General features: G+C 37.7%; 2 pseudogenes; one reads left to right on the forward strand and one right to left on the reverse strand.

Moving 5' to 3' along the window:
- Window positions 1-1,166: 1,166 nt before the first annotated feature.
- Window positions 1,167-2,498, reverse strand: LOC148579545 (uncharacterized; annotated as a pseudogene).
- Window positions 2,499-10,592: 8,094 nt separating this feature from the next.
- On the forward strand, window positions 10,593-11,135 carry LOC107620452 (secreted RxLR effector protein 161 pseudogene; annotated as a pseudogene).
- Window positions 11,136-15,430: the final 4,295 nt, after the last annotated feature.

Here is a 15,430-nt window from a genome sequence, read left to right on the forward strand (position 1 = left end):
ATCCATTTTCGTTTGATGCTCCATCCACGTATAATTCCCATGTTTTGATGTATGCCTCCTTATCTGTGCATTCCGAAATGAAGTCGGCCAATGCTTGTGCTTTGGGTGATCCTCGCGATTGATATGATATGTCGAATTCAGAGAGCTCTATTGCCCATTTCGTCAATCGTCCTGCTAAGTCTGGCTTCGATAATATTTGTCGTAGAGGATGACCTATCCGAACTATAATTGGGTGTGTTTGAAAGTAGTGCCTTAATCGCTGAGCAGTGATAACCAGACCGAATGCCAACTTTTCTATCATCAGATACCTTGTCTCGGCATTTTGTAAGACTTTTCTTACAAAATACACCAGATGTTGTTCTTTTCCTATTTTTGTTACAAGCACAGAATTGATAGTGTTAGTGGAAATTGAAAGGAATAGAAAGAGTGGTTTACCTTGCTCCGTCTTTTTGAGTATAGGAGGTGACCCCAAGATATGTTTGAATTCGGAAAATGCTTTTTTGCAATCTTCTATCCAAAAAAATTTATCCGACTTCTTCATGGTTTTGAAGAAATGATAGGATCTAGTTGCTGCGGGTAGCAAGAATCTGGATAGGCCTGCTAGGCAACCTAAGTCGTTGCACCTCTTTGATCGTCTTTGGTGACTGCATGTTTAGGGCTGCTTGACATTTGTCAGGGTTTGCTTCTATACCTCGGTTTTTCAACAAAAACCCGAGGAATTTGCCTTTCTGTACGCCAAATGCGCACTTTTCTGGGTTTAGTCTCATATTATAAGCTCGGAGTTGTTGGAAAATCTCCTGAAGGTCGGCTTGGTGTTGTTTTTCTGAGCTGGATTTGACGACCATATCATCGATGTATATTTCGATATTCCGTCTGATTTGATTTTTAAATATTTTGTCCATCAGTCTTTGATAAGTCGCTCCTGCATTTTTTAGTCCAAAAGGCATTACCTTATAGCAAAAATTACCTTGGTCGGTTACAAACACTGTCTTATCTTCATCATCTGAGGGCATTTGTATCTGGTTGTATCCAAAGTAGGCATCCATGAAACTTAGTACTCGGTATCCAGAGGTGTCGTCTACTAGTCTGTCAGTGTTCGGTAGTGGGTAGGAGTCCTTTGGGCAAGCCTTGTTTAGATCTGTGAAGTCTACACACATCCACCATTTTTACGAGCTTTTTCTAACCATAACCACGTTTGCTAGCCATGAGGAAAAGCGAATTTCTCGGATGAAACCTGCATCAAGTAATTTCTGTGTTTCTAATGCTGCTGCAATTCTTCTTTCTGTGCCTAGGTTACGTTTCTTTTGTCTGATAGGTCGGGCATTAGGGTTGACCGCTAATTTGTGGCATATGAAGTTTGGGTCGATCCCTGGCATGTCAGAAGGGGTCCAGGCGAACAGGTCGGCATTGGCCTTCAATATGTCTTCCAAGTTTTGTTTCGTTTCTGCAGAAAAAGCTGAACCGATGTTAGTATATTGATTTATTTCACCTGATTGTACCTTTTCTAGGTCGTCTGTTGGGGAGGGGCGACTGTTATTGTCCCTGGGGTCCATTTCAACCAGGGTAGGAATGCTTTCCGAGTTGTATACGGAATGGATTCTTGGAATGGCCTCCTTTGTGATTTTCTTTAAACTCGCGTTGTAGCATTGTCTAGCTTCCTTATGGTCGGCATGGACCGTTGCCACTGTGTTATCCTGCAAAGGAAACTTGACACATAGATAAATGGTAGAGACAATAGCTCCAAAAGAGTTAAGGGATGGGCGTCCTAAAATGATATTGTAAGGACTAACACAATCGACTACCAGGAACTGGATATCTAGTGTTTTGGAGTTTGGGGATTCTCCCAATGTTGTTTTTAACCATACATAACCTGATATAGGGACTTTTTCACCTGAGAACCCTGCCAACTCTCCTCCTGATGGTTGCAATGCCTTGTCGCCCAGCTACATCTTTTTGAATGTGGAGTAGAATAGGACATCGGCACTGCTTCCTGGATCGAGCAGGACCTTCTTTACGGTTAGTTCTCCCATGTGCACCGAGATCACTACTGGGTCGTCTAGATTTGGCATCTGTGATTTAAAGTCGTCAGTATTGAAACTGATGTGGGTAGTTGAGGTCGGGACTGGTGGGTTTTGATGAGACCCTTCCATTGTCATCATGGTCCGATAACTTCTTTTCCTGGCTGTGTTAGTGATTCCTCCTCCAGCGAAACCACCTGATATGTAGTTTATGACTCCCTTGGAGGTCGGGGTCTCTATCGGGCCACGCCATGTTCCTTTTTCTTTGTAATCCGAGGCATACTTCGATATGTTCGTGTTCTCGGTTGGCTCCTTCCGACTTTTGGAGCTAACGTATTTGTCCAGTAGTCCTTGTCTTGCTAACCTCTCCAGTAGGTCTTTAGCTACTACGCATTCATCAGTGGTGTGACCGAACTTTTGGTGGAATACGCAGTGTTTGCTTTTGTATACGTATTTCTGATCTTGGTATGTTCTTGCCATGATTGGTGGCTTTATGAGTCTATTGTGCAGTATCTCTTTAATGATGTCTTCTCTTTTGGTATTGAACATGGTATATGAATCAAATTTCGGAGTTAGTTTAAAAGGTTTTTTGAAATCTTTGTTAAGGGACCTGTTCAGCTTGTCTTCTTCCTTTCGTGATGGTGGCCTCTAGTTCCTTCATGTTTCACGCAATTCCTCTATTTTGATTTGTCCAGTGGCTTTGCCTCGGAACTCCTCTAACGTTTTTGGTTTCGCCACAGCTATAGCTTCCTGGAATTTTCCAAGTCGGAGGCCACTTTTGATGGCGTGCAACTGTACTTCGGGATTAAGGTCGGGGATTTCCATGGCTGCTGTTTTAAAGCGTATCATGTAATCCTTTAGGCTTTCGTGTTGCCCTTGTTTGATTGTGCTGAGGTAGTCTGAATCCCTCACATAGATTTTAGACGCTGGGAAATGATTGATGAACATCTTGGCGAACTCGTCAAAGCTGGTTATGGATCCTGCGTGCAAATTAGAAAATCATAATAAAGCAGCTCCATCTAAAAAAGTGGGAAAGGATCGGCACAGGATGGGATCGGAGTCGTTATTTAGAAACATCATAGATTCGAATTTCGTGACATGAACTTTAGGATCTCCGATCCCCTTATATGGTGTTAGGGTCATAGGGAGTGTAAAGTTCTTAGGCATTTTGAAATTCATTATCTCCTCGGAAAACGGGTTGGTTCGCCGTCTTCCAGTTTTTGGGGGGTGTTTCCCCTGTCTTTGTGTTGGACTCTGCTTGATGTTCTTCGTGTTGATTAGCGTTTGTCTTTTTGCTATCGACTTTTCAATCTCCGTTATTTTGCATTGCTGCTAACAGTTCGGCCATCCGCTGATTTTCTGCTAAGAGAGCGGCGTTAGCGGCCATGAGAATGGCATTTGTTTGAGGAGGTTGCTGGGTCTCCGAGTGGTCAGTCATGCTTCCTTTTCTGCAAAGAAAAAGGGGTACAATGCAGATATGGATAGGTTATAAAAATTAAAATATCGAGGCGGGGTGAAGTTAAACTTTCCGGCCCTACGGTGGGTGCCAAATGTTCTTGCAAGGATACTCTTTCCGAGCTATACGTCGGCTACTTGTTGATCCTGGTATTCTTGGTAGCTTGAGCTGGATCGAGAATATCCTCGTGAACTCAGACCCGAGCGTGGTACCTGCAAAAAGGACTCCGACGCCCAAGCCAGTAAAGGAATAATTTAAATGAAAAGCGTGTGTACGAGTGCGGATGTTGCTCCGAAGTATGGTGTTGTGAGATGAGTTATTGTGTGTTTTATCATTGACACCGTGCTCGTTTTATATCTTGGTGTGGAGTAGAAAAGTTTGCTTCGTCCGAGATTCTGGTGACTATTTTTATTCCGAGATTGTGGGGAGTGTTCTGTTGAAATAGAGCCGTGATGCCGAGGTATGACTCGGTTTTATCCGTGATCTCAGGAGTACAGTACACCATGTATAAATCCTTTTTGTATTTTTACACACTATATATACAAGTGAAGAGGCTTTAAGAAGAACTAAAAAGAATAAAATATAGCTTGATATTTTATCTAAATGTTCATCTTAAGTTCTCTTTTTTTTTTCTACGTATTCTTCTTAGCTTAGAAGAGTTGTCTTAGTTGTTTGTAATTTAAATTATTTTTTAATAAAATCTCATACTAAATTAGTAAATAACATATTTAAGTAGTTCCTACATTGTATAAAATCTTGAAATAAGAATATTAGATCTTATATGTGTATCTCATATACATCTTTATTATATTCTTCGTACTTCGATTCCATAGTGATTATTCTTGAGAATACTTTAGTTAAGAATATCTTAGGTGTTTAATCATCTAAGTCAAGCTTAGCCAAAGAAGATCTGATGCAATAATATTGAAAATGGAGAATCAAATACTTATTCAAATAGTAAAACTCTTCATATTTATTTATTAGAGAGCTAGATTCGGGTGTTGTTACTGCACTACTATACATTATGGTGTACTCTTTTAAATTCATCTCTTTATTTCCTTTCGTTATATTTCTTTAAAACTTCATAAACATTCTTTTAACTGAAATCTAACTTTACCTTCTGCCTTAGTCCATATAACCAATGTTTAAAATTGAACATAAATTTTATAATTTCTTTTTATAGTAAACCACTCATCATAAATCCAAGAGGAAGTGAGGGATAGTACAAAGAACAAACACATCAACCTACAACTAAAACATATCAACAAACAGACACTACCATCTAATATTGTTAGTTGATATAGACCCTTATTATACTATATGCTAATTATAGTAAAGTTGGTTAGTTAGAGATTACTAACTGTTAACTTACCTTAATTAGTTAGTTGCTTTTGGCTTAATTAGAGTTAGTTAGTTCACAAGCTGCTGTATACATACTGCAACTGTATCGAATTTTATTTTTGTGATTTTCTATTCTCTTTCAACAAAAAATATGAATCATTTCATCACTTTCTTTGCTACTCTTCCTTCTTGCCTTCTCTGTCACTGAACCTTCCACAGCTCCACTTTTCATATGGTACGGTGAGCGTGGAAGATTCGCATCTGTGAGAGGAATCGATCAAAGCTCAAGACTCAAGAGGAAGAACAGATTGTTGTTGAAAGCTCCCGATTCGGCCCATTCATGGCAAATGAAGAGTGAATGAAAGATCCATTCTGAGCAGTGGAGGACGAGTATTCTCCAAGTGACATTCAATGTCTCACGAAATTTCTGAACTAACTTTCAAGATTTGGAAACCTACACCTGCAAAACAAGATGAACCAGAATCCACTAGCTGTCGCTGTAAGTTCGACTTTGAATTTTGATCCACACAATCCCTATTACATGCATCTGGTGTGGTAATTTATAACCCACAAACTAACCGGCAAGTGCACTGGGTCGTACCAAGTAATACCTCAGGTGAGTGAGGGTCGAATCCACGAGAATTGATGGATTAAGCAACAATAATTGAGTGATAAGCTTAGTCAGGCAAACAGAAAATAGTGTTTGGAAGTTCAAAGGCATTAAAAAGTAATTAAGAATTTCAGAAAGCAAGTAGTAAATGAGCTGTGAAATATATATGGGGAAATAGTTAAGGCTTCAGAGTTATCTATTTTTCTGGATTAACTTTTCTTACTAACTATTTTAAAAATGTAGGATTTAATTTATGGCAAACTGTATGTGACTAGACCCTAATTCCTTAGACCTTTCTAGTCTCCTCTAAAATTCATTAACTATCAATTTCTTGGTCAATTAATTCCAATTAGAAGCTGCATGATCAAATTCCAGTTTATATGCCACAAAAACTCTAATTACCCAAAAATAAAAAGATTATATGTCACGTATCCCGTTAAATCTAGATAATTAAAATTTAGGAGAATATGTTTTCAAGCTGTTGTTCAAGTAAAGAGCTTTTCCAAGTTATACAAGAACTCAAATAGAAAGAGGGTCATACTTCCGTTCCACCCAAATTCATAAGATAAAGAACAAAAATAATTCTTAAATTATAAACCCATACATGAATTAAAATAGAAAAAGCAATAAAATCAATCCATACAAATAAACAGAGCTCCTAACCTTAACAATGGAGGTTTAGTTGCTCATGGTTCAGAGAAGAGAACTGTGGAATATGGAATGTAAATTTGTATAGAATTGGAAGTTCCCCGGGACCTCTCCCAAAAGAGAGGTTTCCTCTCCCTTTTACATCTAATCCTAATAATTTAAAATCTAATATCTAAAACTAGAATAATATCTTTTCCTAATTTAATATTTGAATTTTAAATCAGAATAATAAGCAAGTCTTCAGTTGATGGGTGGAGACCACTTGTTTTGTCCATTCTGCAGCTTCTAATCTGTGTTTTTTGGGTTGGAAACTAGGTCAAAACAGCCCAGAAATCGCCCCCAGCATTTTTCTGCATTTTCTGCACGTGGCGCATGTCACGAGTCATGCGTACGCGTCGATGGTCTTTTTCGCGAGTCACGCGGATGCGTCGGTCACGCACGCGTGTTACTGTGCAAATCTTCAAATCACGCGTACGCGTCAGTCACGCGCATGCGTCGCCATGGAAAGCTCCAAATCACGCGTACACGTCAGTCATGCGTACGCGTCGATCTTTGCTGCCATCTCCTTTGATTCTTGTGCTACAGAAACTCCATCAAATCCTGCCGAATGCAACCTAAAATAAACAAAATTGCACAAGACTCAAAGTAGCATCCACATTGGCTAAAAGATAATTAATTCTTTATTAAACTCAACAAATTAGATGCAAATTCACTAGGAAAAGATAGGAAAGATGCTCACGCATCAGCATCCAGGAGAGAACCCTGGGATTTTCATTGTAAATGTGACCTTAAATGCATCTAACTACGATTCTTGGGCTCGTGCAATGCGATTAGCCCTCAAATCAAATAATAAGCTACAATTTATTGATGGCTCATTACCTAAACCTGATGAGAATGACAAAAATTTTTTGGCGTGGGAGAAGTGTAACACATACACCGTTACTTGGATAAATCTCTCACTCAGTAGTGAAATTTCCCAAAGTGTAATCTGGAATGAGAATGCTTGTGATATGTTGAATGACCTTAAACACAGATACCACCATGGAGATGTTTTTAGGATGGCTGAATTGGAAGAAGAAATGTATAGTGTGAAGTAGGGTGACCTAAGCATAATTGCGTATTTCACAAAATTGAGAGCCCTATGGGTGGAATTGGACTGTCTGGAACCGATTCCTCAATGCTATTGTGGAGCTGAGTGTATGTGCAGATAAGGCATGCTTAGAAAATATAGAAGAAACAAGCAAGTTATGAGACTCCTTAGGGGACTTAATGAAGAATACAGTGGTGTGAGGCTACAAATCATGCTGCAAAAACCAATGCTTGATGTAAATGAAGCTTTTTCAATGTTAACACAACAAGAGAGACAGTTGCATTTCCCTGATGTGAATGAATTTTGAATTCTCATGAGCTCAGCTGATTTGATTGAAAGTGTGAGAAATCATCATCCTCCTTCAAATGGTAATTTTTGATAAAGAAGAAGGTCAAACAGAGGCAGAGGAGGTAGAAGACCTCCTAAAATATGCTCTTACTGTAACAAAACAGGACATTTGGTGGACACCTGTTACAAGAAGCATGGGTTGCCCCCTCACATGAGATAGCAACCATACAGAGCCATGAATTGCACAATCGTAGAACCTAGCAATGAAATTGGAGAAGCCAGTGATAGTCAATTGGATTTAACTTAAAAGAAATAAGGTAAGAATTCTCATCTCATGATATCTCAAGAACAAAGAGAAACATTAATTGCATTACTTTAATAAGGGAATAACCAAAATAACACTTTGCACATGAGTTCACATATTTCACACATCTTATTCACAAAATCTTTTTTTTTTTTCAAATTCATGGATAATAGATAGTGGTGCCACTGACCATGTGTCCTTTTTCCTCAAGAATTTTTTTAGCTATCACTACATTGATCCCATTCTTGTGAAATTGTCTGATGGAAGTCAAACCTTGACAAAAATAGCTAGAATAGTGATTTTTTCAAATAACCTGTATCTCACTGAAGTGTTATACATACCATCGTTTATCTTTAATCTACTATCAGTATCTAAGGCTACAAAATAATTAAATTGCCATTTTTCATGACTGACATGTGCTGTGAGATACAGGACAGGAGTACTTCAAAGATGATTGGGTGTACTAAAGAATCAAATGGACTTTATACATTGAGAGTTAGCACACTGTGCTCACAAACTATCACCACATCTGCATCATCATCCTGCACATCAAAGACTTTTAGAATTGTACCAGAAAGTCCTTTTCAATCACCACACACAGTAAAAGTTGCACAACATTCTACACACCACACTCACATGTTTTCAAAATATAATATAAAAAATAATGCCAAATTCTGGCATCTTAGGTTCGGGCATGTCCCTAAAAGTAGATCTATTATAATAAAGAAAGATTTTCCTTTCATAGAATGCACAGGTGATGTAGAACCTTGTAATTCTTGCCGTTTTTCCAAACAAAAGAAATTGCATTTTATAAGAAGCGTTACACAATCTTCTAAAGATTTTGATTTGGTACATCTAGACATTTGGGGGCCTTTAGCCATCCCTTCAATTGATGAGCATCGATATTTTTTAACAATCGTTGAAGGCAAAACCATGTTCACCTGGGTTTATTTTTTCAAATTAAAGTTTGAAGTACCAATCCTAGTAAAGAATTTTGTGACACACATTGAGACACATTTCGAAAAAATCATCAAATGCTTCAGGTCCGATAATGGACCCAAATTTAAATTGATTTCATTCTTTAAAGAAAATGGCATTATTCATCAAACATCCTGTGTCGAGATACCACAACAAAATGGTGCAGTAGAGAGGAAGCACCAACACCTATTGGGCATGGCTAGAGCATTTCTATTCCACTCTTCAATTCCAAAATCCTTTTGGACCTATGCTGTTAGCCATGCCACTTTTCTCGTAAATAGGTTACTAAGCATCGCTTTAAAGGACACATCACCTTATGAACTATTATTTTTTGAAAAATCAGATTTACCGAGTTTGAAAGTTTTTGGTTGCTTGGCTTATGCTATCCCTCTCACCACACATAGAAAGAAGTTAGACAAACGGGTAAGGAAGTTTGTATTCTTAGGCTATAAGTCACACATTAAAGGTTTTATCCTGTATGATATTAATTTCAGAGAATTATTTCTATCTAGAAATGTTCAATTCTATGAGAAAGTGTTCCCTTTTGAAAAGAATTTAGATTCTACACCTCAGGGTCTTGTACATGCACATAGTCAGCATATAGATAGCACAAACTTGTTTTCTCCCATATATGATGAGAATCAAAATCATTCGAATAAGATTTTTGAGCACACACAAATTCTCACTAGTCCAGGACAACAATCACAATCTGTCAAGTCAGAAAATGATATATTGACATAAATTAAAAATCAGGAATCACATTCATCCCAACATTCACCATTACCACCACTGCATTCACGTCCCTCATCACCTCCACAAATTATTCACCCCACTGTTATTCAAAGAGTGAACAGAATTAGAAAACTACCAGCCTATTTGGATAACTATCAATGTGCGATGTTACCATCATCGATCACACATTCAATCACCAGGTACCCTCTTTAAAAATATATCACTTATAGGCGACTCTCACCAAATTATAGAGCTTTTTCTCTAGCCGTGTCCACCATTTCAGAACCAAAATTATACAATGAAGAAATTCAACATCCTTGTTGGAAGAATGCAATTAATGCTGAACTTCTTGCTCTTGAAAATAACAAGACATGGGTGCTTACCAAACTGCCTCCTGGAAAGAATGCAATTGGATCTAAATGGGTCTTTAAGGTGAAATTCAACGTTGATGAGACTGTTGAAAGGTACAAGACTAGGTTGGTGGATAAAGATTTTAATCAAAAAGAGGGATTCGATTATTTTGACACCTTTAGTCCGGTAGTTCGCATGACAACACTGCATGTTTTACTCACTATCGCAGTCCCTAAGCGGTGGTATCTACACCTGTTAGATGTCAATACATAATTTCTTCATGGGGATCTGCCAGAAGAGATATACATGAAGGTCCCTGATGGTCTTGAAGCCCCTGCTGGATTAGTTTGCAAGCTTAACAAGTCCCTTTATGGACTGAAACAAGCTAGTCGCCAGTGGAATACCAAGCTTGTCTCAGTTTTTTTCTAAAGCTGGATACGTACAATCCAAGTGAGACTATTCACTCTTCACTCGAAGAACTCCATCTACTTTCACAACCATTATAGCCTACGTTGATGACTTGGTTTTGGCAGGCAACGACATTCAAGAAATTACCTGGATCAAACGGCTTTAGACAATCGCTTCAGCATCAAGGACCTGGGAAAACTCAAATATTTCCTTGGCATGGAAGTTGCATACAACACTAAGGGGCTTGCTTTGTTCCAAAAGAAATACACCACATATTTGATAGAGAAATTTGGGTTGATTGAGGCCAAAATCCTGTATCCACGCCGATGGATTATTCCACTCATTTATTAAAGACCTCTGGAGACTATATGGATGATTCAAAGATCTATCATCGCCTCATTGGTAAACTACAGTACTTGACTAACACAAGGCCTAATATTGCATTTGTGGTGGACAAACTCAGCCAGTACCTAGAGTCCCCAATGACTGAACACTACAAAGCTGCTCTGCGGATACTTCGCAACCTCAAGAAGGCCTCTGCCGCGGGTCTCTTCTTCCCTCTAACCACTAATTTCAGCCTCACTGGGTTTGTGGACCCTGACTGGGCAACTTGTCCAGACACAAGGAGATTTTTTTCTAGTTACTGCTTCTTCCTCGGGACCACTTTAATCTCTTGGAAGAGTAGCAAGCAGCAAACCGTGTCTCGATCATCTTTGGAGGTGGAATACCGGACATTGGCGAATGCGACGTGTGAAAGTCTATGGCTTCTTTGGTTATTAAGAACTTTTGGCATTAATCATGCACAACCATTCACCCTCTATAGCAATAGTCAATCCACACTCCACATGGCCGCTAATCCAGTTCTACACGAGAGGACAAAGCACATAGAGGCTAATTTCCACATTGTGTGAGACAAGGTCAATGGAGGGATCTTGAAGCTGCTCCCTGTCACATCTGCTAACCAAACAGCAGATTTGCTCACCGAAACACTTGCTCCAAGACCCTTCCATTCATGTTATCGTAAACTAGGGTTGTTAGACCTTTACATTCCTAGTTTGAGGGGGGGGGGATGTTAGTTGATATAGACCCTTATTATACTATATGCTAAATATAGTGAAGCTGGTTAGTTAGAGATTACTAACTATTAACTTACCTTAGTTAGTTAGTTAGTTAGTTTTGGCTTAACTAGAGTTAGTTAGTTCACAAGCTGTTGTATACATAGTGCAACTGTACTGAACTATATCAAACTCATAGCCAAATGGGTGAGAATTCATAGTAATAAGAGAAAATAAAAACAAAAGCTAATAAGAAATAAAGAAAACAAACTCCTAAAACTAGCAAACAAACCAAAAATCAAGCTATCACAATATCAACATATATACAATAACCAATAACAAGCGCACATTTGCAATTCTCCGTCAACGGTGCCAAAAACTTGACGAAGGAGAAATCGTCAGTTTAGAATTTTCACAAAAATAATCTCGTCGAAATATAGATCCAAACCAACAATTAACCCTCAATCAAAGTTTAATTTGTTTGTCACTTAAGTCAAACCAATAAAAATCGAGAGTATTTAAACCTCGAGTCATGTTTCAAAGGAATTGCAGAAAAGTGTACACATTATTGGTTATGAGATATTTAGGAGTTTTTGTAGTAAGAGACAAGAAACGTAAATAACAAGAAAGTAACCTAACAACTAAGGAAGGTCTTGGCAAGGGGTGAGAATTAAAATTTCTATCCTTATTGTCATTCTCAAGTGTGATGGCAAGTGTATTTTGGTCTCACTTAGTTATCCTCTAACAATTGAAGAAAAATCAAGTGAGCAAAATTGACTCTAATCCACAATTCCTAATGAAAAATTAGCTTTAGTAGAGTTCAAGCCAACTAGCAATCCTCAATCACCAATCAACATTAGATTGTGATAATTCAAGAGTCTCCAAGTTACCAACCCAAGACAAGAACACAAAAATCTACTCTAAAATCCAACCAAGCATTTTATCAAACACTTGGGAGGCATAAAATGAAAGAATATTAAAATAGCAAGAAATATAAAATCTAAAACTAACAATTGCAAGAGAATAATAACAATAACTCAAACCAACATCAAAGAAACATAAAACATCAAAATGGCATCAAAGGAACTCAAAATTAACAAGGGTTCATAAACATGAAAGTAACAAAATAAAGAGAATAGCAAGTAAAACTACAAGAACTATAATGCTAGAATAATAAAAAGTAAAGGAAACTAAATTAAAACAATAATTGAAACCTAAATCTATGGAAAAAGTAATCTAAAACCCTAATGTCTAGAGAAAAGAAAGAGATTCTCTCTCTAAAAATCTAACCTAAAACATGCGAAAAACCTCAACTAACACTACTTGCCTCATCCTCCTTCAATCCTTGGGTTCAATAGCATCAAAAATGGGTTGAATTGGGACCAAAATGAGCTAGAAATCCCGGATCATGTTCTGCATTATGCAAGTCACGTGCTGCATGTCACGCGTATGCATGAGGCATGCGTACACGTCACTTAACTCCATGTCAACTATAGAAAATTACATATCATTTTGAATCCCCCAGATGTTAGCTCTCCAATGCTATTGAAATCGTCTCATTCGGAGGTCAGGATTGACAGCTTAGCAATTCCTTCATTTCTTCATGAATTCTCCCACTTTGCATGCTTTTCTTCTATTTCTTCAAGTCATCCTTACCTTCAATACCTTAAATCACTCAAACAAACATATGAAGACATCGAATGGAATTAAAGTGAATTATATTTGGCAAATTAAGGGCCTAAAAAGTATGTTTTCAATCTTAAGCACAATTTAGGGAGAATTTATAAAACCATTCTATTTTAGTGAATAAATATAGGAAAAGTTGATAAAATCCACCAAATTTAATACAAGATAAACCATAAAATTGTGGTTTATCAGTATACCTAGATGGATATAAGAGGGGTTTTAAGACTGGCTGCCGCTCATTGATCAGACTCGATGGAGCCTTCTTGAAGACTCGATTCGGGGGACAAATACTCCCAACAATGGCTCAAGATGGCAACAACCATACAAATCCAATTGCGTGGACAATTGTTGATGTCGAGAATAAAGACAATTGGAGGTGATTTTTGGACCTGCTACTTGATGACTTGGGTGACTACATGGCTAACAAATGGGCTTTTATGTCAGACATGCAAAAGGTAAATGAATAAATGTATTTATATATTTTATTGGTGTTTGTTGTGAGGACTGTTATTAGTACAGTTAAAATATTTGGGTGGTCGATTTGAATTCAATTAAGTTAATTGTAGAGTCTGATTGAGGTCATTTAGTATACTTAGGGTGTGTGTTTGAGGCACGATAATAGAATTTGCATGTGTTATTAGTTTAGGGTTTGGCTTCAGCAGTAAAGGAGCTCATGCCCAATGTACACCATAGATTATGTGTCTGACATCTATAGAAGAATTTTAACAAATAGTGGAAAGAGTAGGAGTATAGAGGACTATTATAGGAGTGTGCTACGAAAATAACTCGCTATGGTTTTTATCAGAAGATTGATAGGTTAAAGAGGTTTAACGAGCAAGCTTGGGCATACTTGGATAAGTGGCCTAGAGAAGCATGGACAAAGGCATATTTTCGACACGATAAAAAAATTGACAATATTTATAACAATGCTTGCGAGGTTTTTAACTTAAGGATCAAGGAATATAGAGCTAAGCCAATAATCACCTTGTTAGAGGAGGTTTAGATGTTTGCGATGCGGTCGATTACAAAAAACAAGGTCAAGTTATCCCACCATGTTAGTAAACTCCCACCAATACAACACAGTAAATTGCAGAAAATCCGAAAAGAATCTCAAAAATGGACACCGGTTTAGAGTGGAGATGAAGAGTATCGAAGATTCATGGTTGGCCTACCAATATGACTGTTGACTTAGGAAAGAGCATCTGCACTTGTAGATTTTGGCAAATAATAGATAATAAAGTTATTATTAACTAGTGGTTCCTATTTGCTTATATCATTTAATTAAATAGATTTTGAAATAGATAGTGGCTGGTTTGTATTTAATTAAGTCTTGTTTTTTGTTTAACAAGATTTTTGAGTATCTGTTTCATAATATTTGTCTTTGTAGACATGCCGCGTGTCCATGCATATGTAGCCATCTCCAAGATTAATCAAAATCCTGAGATACCTACAGACACTCTCTCAATCCAAAACCAAGGCAGGATCTTTGGGAGAGAAGCCAACACAACAGGCCTCATGCACTCAAAATGAGGAAAAGTCAGGGCTAATAACCAAAAAAAGAAGGAAGGATGCCGATGAAGAGCCCTCTGGTGTTAAGAAGTCAAAATCTTCAATTAAGTTGAAGAGGCAATACAAGAAATTCACATGTACTTACTATGGTACGAAAGGGCACACAAAGAGGAATTGTGCTCTCAAGAAGGCTAATGACATTGCTAATGCCCTTGTTACTGCAGTGATAAACTACTATTTTATGGTTTATCTTGTGCTAAATTGAGTGGTTTTTATCAGTTCTTTGCACACTTATTCATGTAATCCGCATGTTTTACATTCACCTTCCTAATTTTGTTCTATGATTGAAAACTTACTTCCTAAGCCTTTAAATTGTCAATTTTTAATTCTCCTTTATACCATTCGATGCCGTGATTTGTGTGTTAAGTGTTTTCAGGCTTTATAGGGCAGGAATGGCTTAGAGGATGGAAGGGAAGCTGCCAAAAATGGAAGGAACACAAGGAACTATGGAGCTGACCAGCGAGGATCGACGCGTACGCGTGACATGCGTCACGTGCAAAAATTGCAGAAGACGCTGGGGGCGATTTTGGGATGGTTTTGGACCCAGTTTTCAGCCCAGAAACACATACTAGAGCCAGGGGACAAGCAGAGACTCAACACACATTCACATTCACTTAGTTTTAGTTTAATTTTAAATCTTGGAGATAAAATACTACTTCCTCGAGGGTTCTTCATATTCATAGATTTCTAGTTTTATGCTTTTGGATTGGATATTGAGAAGAGCTACTACCTCCGTTTGAAGTCTTTATCATTTCAATTTGCTTTCTTATTTCCTTACTCTTTTATTTTTCATTCAGTTTGTTCAGAGTTACATATGGATATCTTTGATTTTGGAAAGTATTAATGCAAAATTTGTTTTTATATTTAATTTCATTATTTGTTTGATTATTTAATTA

This window comes from Arachis ipaensis, chromosome B10 (assembly GCF_059453495.1).
Source record: "Arachis ipaensis isolate K30076 ecotype BB chromosome B10, ASM5945349v1, whole genome shotgun sequence".
NCBI classification, from domain to species: domain Eukaryota; kingdom Viridiplantae; phylum Streptophyta; class Magnoliopsida; order Fabales; family Fabaceae; genus Arachis; species Arachis ipaensis.